We start from the raw sequence: 6,533 nt of genomic DNA, 5'->3' as shown, positions 1-6,533 counted from the left end.
GTTGTTATCCGTACTTATAAAACGAGTAGAAAGCAAAACATAACATCCTTGATGTCACCAACCACGGCATTAGAAACACTAGTTATGGTAGAAACATCTACCTAACCATGAAACACGTAAGTTCCAACCTATCCCTTAGTGACATCACAGAACACACCGCTCGTGAAACGACACAGCGGACGTCTCCTGAACTACAGTCTAATAGCCCAATACCTGAGATATACGAAAAATCAAAACAGAAGAAAGGAGAACTGATAACCAAACATATTTTATTATTTATTATGAATGATGAAACGACTTTAATCAATTACAAAAGTGATAGAAAATAGTGTTTAATCGTAATTCTACTGATGAGAATGGGTAAACTCGACATTCTCAGTCCTGTGTAATACCTTACAAGAAAAGTTCTATTGCAAACCACCAGATGTTAACAACCAAAATAAAAGATTACTACTTAGCAAAACAAGATAAATGAATGTTAAATACATTTCTACTAAACACTCTAAACAGGTATGAATCAAACAACTACATACAGTCTGTTCTAATTATTATTAATATGTTTTAGAGAATATTAACTCAAGGAATCAAACTTCCTAATAAATTATAGCATTTATCAAGCTGAAATATTTTAGAGGATTTCTCTAAGAGGTTTTATGCTTTCCATATAAACACCCTAACAAGTTATAGTACCAGTCAGACTGAAGCGGGCTGATTTTGGACTATCAAGAGACACACAGGTATGTACACACAATAGCCCCACGGTTACTTAAAACTAGAGTAAAAACCACATAGAGAACCCCAATTATACCCAAAATAAGAAACAAAAATAGCTAATAATAAATAACCTTTTTAGCAAAGTTTTCAACAAGTGGACGCTAACACAACAACTTTGTCATGATGGTCGATAGAAATATAATTACAGCCAGTACCCTTAACCGAATGAGGTAGCAAAGTGGACAAAACCTTTGGGCTGACAGTTAAAGTAAAAATGAAAAAAAAACTCTCAGAAAGACATTTCACTACCTATAAGGAACTATACAATATCTACACTTAGAAATTTCATATACTTTATTATGTAACAATGTTAAATAAATCACATAACAGGTACAAATTTACTTAATATATATCCAAATTACACTAACAATCCTAGGGTCAAAATAAATCTGTTACAGTACATAAACAGTTATTACAAAAAATATCTAAATGACATAACATGACATTGAACCTTCTAACAGCAAAACAAAATGGTTATATAAACTATGGTTATATACCAAATGGCAGAAAAATATGTACTGTCATGTGTCGAAATAAAACTACCCAAATTTTCTGAATTATTAATTAATTATAAAAAGTTAATTTTAATTCAAAGAAACTAAAATATGGCAATTAGCTGATACATAAAACTTATATTTATAAACTTTTTAAATTAACATGAGAGCAAATCTTGTGTATTAACGATAAATGTTTATTTAGAAAAATTTAATAAAACTACTCGCTTCACTGGCTCATTATTTCTTTTTAAAATATTTAAAAAAACTATTTTATCTTAGATTTGAATATAAAAATACTGTCCCACAAACTTCAACACAATCTAGATCCGATCCTTGGGAGACACAAAATGGATGCTGGAAAAATTCTGGGATAAATTAAATCAGATACCAAAACTGGACTTTAGGTTATCCTGGATGATAACAATATGTATTCGTTAAAACTCGGCTGCCTATTTCCCACTTAAACCATTTCGGCTTACCTAGTCTTCAGAACGCTGTTATCAAATCACTTGTTACAGGAAACACAAACGGTGATTGACTCACATTACAGAGAATGCATACATAGCATTTTGAGCTCAAATTACCTTCTCACCAAAACTCGTGGTATTGAGGAAAAACTTTACCGGTTTTTCAAAACTCTCCGAAAACGAACAACATCGAAATATCGATGACAAAATTCGAACTTAAAAATGAAAGCGCTCGTGACGTCATCCTCAAAAACGACAGAGCAATTGGCTTATTATAAACAAGACTAAAAATGTTTAAAATGTTAATCTCAGAGACGCAATGCTAAATGCTAAAGATTACAGCTATACTGCTGAAAATTGAGCGGAACGTGGTGTTCTCGTTGCCCGCCCCAAGGAATCTACTAATATTAGATTATGCATTCCTTTACTTCGATACTTCTATCCATGGAAGGTAGAGAAATATGTATACGATTAACAAAAATGCAAATGGCGTGCACACCGGCCGCTACAATAATTATATGTTAATTGTGCAAGATGCTCAATGGGAAAAGATGAGCATTCCCAATTTATGGTTAGTTTTACTGGATCCAGAACAGAGCAGATCATCGAGAGGGTCAGCTTCCTGAAACTGTCACCAAGTTGCATAGCGCAGACGAGAAACGTCACACTACTCACAACCAGCAAAGGGGTAGAAACGGTAGTTACTGGGTATTTAAAGGCAACTATCACCCAGCTACTGAAATGGCTGAGCAACCCAGTCGGAAACAAATAAAAATCCCAGATGGTCGCATAAACATTCAAGGGAAGAAACTACAGTGTATAGTCATAGACGAAATAGTCATAGGAGATAAACTAAGCAGTACACAGTGGCAGTCCATCAGAAGCCCACGTTGGCAATCATTAATTGCTACTGGAGCCACGGCGTCAATGGTGGTTATCGAAGTCAAAGTGCTATGGAAATACCGACGACACATTAGTAAACTATGGGAAGAGGGGTTCAAAGGGTGATCACAAACTATCGACTCAGACTCCCAGCCAGGAAGCATTAGACCAGAGACAAATTGAGGACGCCAGAACGTATATCCCCCTCATCATCTTTTCTTCGAACCAATCTGATTTTGAGATAAAGGTTGAGTCGGAATCAGACTCTGATGCATAAACTAGTATTATTAGGATTTTTAGTATTATATACTCAGTGACATTAGAAGTGTTACACCCAGAAGGAATAATTTCTTGAACTTAATTTTTTGGCAACATGGTAGATTTACATCAAGAATGAAACGATAACGTTGTCAAGAATTTTTATTAACAAGTAATCAAAAAAAAAATTAATAATGTGTTTGGCCACCCCGTAGCTGAATACACTCCTGTATACGTCTAGGCATGGACAAAATGAGATGTTCAGTGTCTGCTTGTGGCTCCTCGTTCCAAGCAACTTAAACTTCATGTATTAACTGTGCCAGAGTCTGTGCAGGATGGTGCAAAGTGGAGAGTCTCCTTCACATCATATCCCATACATGTTCGATAGGATTTAAATCCGGAACACGGGGCGGCCGTGGCAACACATTGACGCCAGCTTCTTGGAAAAAGTCCATAGTTTGATGAGCAATATGGGGACGCACGTTGTGTTGCTGAAAAAGGACGTCGCGACGGCCGTCGAGATAAGGCAGTAAACTGGTTTGTAAGATGTCTTCAACATAACGCGCAGCTGTGATATTGCCTCGAATAAACACAAATGGTGATCGGTTACCATAGGCAATAGCCCCCCAAACCATTACTCCAACTGACCTGTATACATGCCTCTCAACAGCAAACCCGATATCTCGTCGTTCTCCACGGTGGCGTCTTACCATCTTACGACCATTATGCATTCCTAAACAGAATCGTAATTCATCGCTGAATGCTACATTACGCCATTCTGCTTCCCAATGCTGCCGTTCTCTGCACCAATTCAAACGTTGATGACCGTGGTCCGCAGTCTAAGGAAGCAGTAGTCATGGGAGGAACGAAACCAGTCCAAAGGCTCGAATACGACGGTATAGTGTACGCATACTAACAGGTCTACCTACTACTCCAAACCATTGGTCAGCAATTTGACGCGCAGTAGCAAAACGGTCTCGCAGAGCCAGTAATCTAAAGCGCCTATCTTGACGCTCTGTGGTACGCCTTGGTTGACCAGTTGGTCTTCTTCGTATTCCTCTGCCTTAGTTTGTCCACACACGATAGACACGCATAGCCGTCATTGCCGTACAATTAACACGACGGCCAATTTCGCGATACGACAAACCCATATCTTTATACACAATACATCTACCCCTGTCAAAATCGCTAAAATGGTGGTAATTATGGTTTATTCGAACTCGAGGCATTTGATTACACTGAATACAATTAGACTGAGGAACAATAACTAAAAATTTCTATACGAACCGGTTTTCACAGGTCGGTCTCTCACAAAAAAATTTAAAAGATAAAACTTTATTTTTACAAAAAGTAGAAGAGATAAACCATTGGTATTGTTATCATAGAATGTTTTAAATATAGTCATTCTGTTGCCAAAAGATTAAATTCAAGAAATTACTCCTTCTGGGTGTAACACTTCTAATGTCACTGAGTATATTTTAAATATTAAGTTGTAGAAAGACTTGCACGGTTGAGGAAAAAGAGTAAGTTAATGACTATTAGGTTATCGTTATTAACTTTGTTAAATGTGATGTGTTTTAAATTAAGTAGTGATTTATAAGTAACCATATTTCTCTAACGGATATACCTAACATGTCGATGAGTGCCTGCTCTATTTTGTTGTTAAAGTTGCCAGTATGTTTAAAATCAAAATATTAACCAGATATTTGTAAAGGGTCCCGCGTCTTTTGTGGTATATTTTTTTACAATATATAATGTTTGTCCACGTTTGGCTTACTATAAGACACCAGAGTGTTTAGATATTAGCGTTGCAATACATATCAACGCTTGAGGATGACCTCAAAATGAAAGATATAAATTTAGCAGCGGAACGTTGAAAAAGAGAGTTGTAAATAAATCACGTACTAGTAACTAACTTTGAACGTATTGTAGTCCGGGTAGTGTCAATATATCGGTGGTCTAGTACACAAATGTAAGTGCAGAAATATATTATTTGAGTTATTGAAAATTTAAAGTTTATTAATTCGCCAAAATTCACAATAATGTTCTAGAACATCTAATATACTTTCCTAAATTAGGTTGTAGTATTAGCTTAACCATGAAAATGATAATTTGTAATATTTGATTGTACAGTATTAACAATTTTGAAAAGTTCTCTGAAATACCTGTACTTACCTCATTTGGTGCAATGCAATTCTGTTTATTTTTTCTTAATTGCACTTACCACATTTCGTGTAACACAATTCTTTGCTAAAAAACGACAGGTACCAATTAATTTATACTTTTATGTAAATTAATAGACACAATTTAAAAGGAGACAATTTAGTAAAGAATTCTGGAAAATTTTCATAGTCCTCGGGGATAACCTTCTTTTGTAAAAAAAGCACTAGGTCCTTTTTCTTTTTTTGGGAAATTGGTACGCGATATATATTTTCTATTTAAAATGACCGATTTTCCCATTTCTTTTTTCTAACAGAGCAAGTTAAACTTTATCCAAACGCAGAGCAGGGAGAAAAATATCAGGAAGGTCCGACCTAAACTTAAATCCGCTTGCTAGTTTACCTTTTATGGATTTGAAAAAGAGAAGTGAGGAGGGGAGATTTCAGAAAGAAAAAGAAAACAAGCACAGAAGAAAGCTGCTCACAATGCAAAAAGAAAGGTTTTTGACGAAACATTTTCCGAAAGGGATATTGAAGAAGAGGCAGTAGTTGATGATTATGGATCTGGATGATTTCGAAGATTTGCAAAATATTTCTCAGGATGAAACTTTAATGACCAAAGATTTTGTGATAGTTGGATACACTACCAAGAAATGATGCAAGTTTTTTATAGGACAAATAGAAAAAATATGGGTAGATGAATATTTCAGAAAATTTTTGAAAAAATCTCCAAGACTACTTCAACTAACTTCATTTATTCTGATAAAAGAGAATGAATTATAATACATGAATTATTAGTTAGTTTAGTGTACTTCATATTGAGTTTTTTTTAATTTTTTTTTATGGAATATGTTTTTATTTCTCGTTATTTCCAATTTCGAGTTTTTGTCGATGTCATGCAACTGTTACAAATTTTTCTAGCTAAATTTCGTCCTCCAACAGGCCAATAAAATTGTCTTATAGCTGAAAGTAATAAGTTAGGCCCTGGATGAAGTAATACTGAGTGTTTATGTGCAAAGATAAGTTTTGTCAATGGATGTTTTGACGACAACAAAACAGGATGTTTTTTATTAAATTCTAAGGAAGAAAATCGTAATCTTTCACCAACTCTTATTAAATTGTCTTTATCTAAAAATGGAGCAAAACTGCTAAACTTGTGCTTAGAAGGTAAATAGGTGTGTAATTTTATCAAAGAAAATTCTTCATGGAATTAATCTAATTGTGCCAATTTTAATAATAGTATATGAGCACAATTTAATTCTGAAACTGTTAAACATCCAAATACTCGCAGCTCTGGAGCTTTGCGGCTATTTGAAATAAATCGAAGAAGATAGCTATAGAACGTTCCACGTTAAGAAAATAACATTGCGGAGATAGAGCCATGTATTTCTTATGGACGATAGAAGCACAACGATGCCACGATGAACACAAGCACGATTCAGGGTTGTATAATTTGTATTTTCGTTTCCACAGACATGAATTAAATTAATGTTTTT

General features: G+C 34.8%; 1 long non-coding RNA gene across 1 annotated transcript; it reads left to right on the top strand.

Annotated features, from left to right (window-relative positions):
- Positions 1–222: 222 nt before the first annotated feature.
- Positions 223–1,409, top strand: LOC140453003 (uncharacterized). The gene is made up of 3 exons (XR_011952278.1): positions 223–510; positions 566–737; positions 854–1,409. It is a non-coding gene; the product is annotated as an uncharacterized lncRNA (long non-coding RNA).
- Positions 1,410–6,533: the final 5,124 nt, after the last annotated feature.

Source organism: Diabrotica undecimpunctata, unplaced genomic scaffold (genome assembly GCF_040954645.1).
Source record: "Diabrotica undecimpunctata isolate CICGRU unplaced genomic scaffold, icDiaUnde3 ctg00000568.1, whole genome shotgun sequence".
Classification (NCBI taxonomy): Eukaryota; Metazoa; Arthropoda; class Insecta; order Coleoptera; family Chrysomelidae; genus Diabrotica; species Diabrotica undecimpunctata.
Note: the sequence above shows the minus strand (reverse complement) of the source record. Positions and strands in the feature narration are given on the sequence as shown.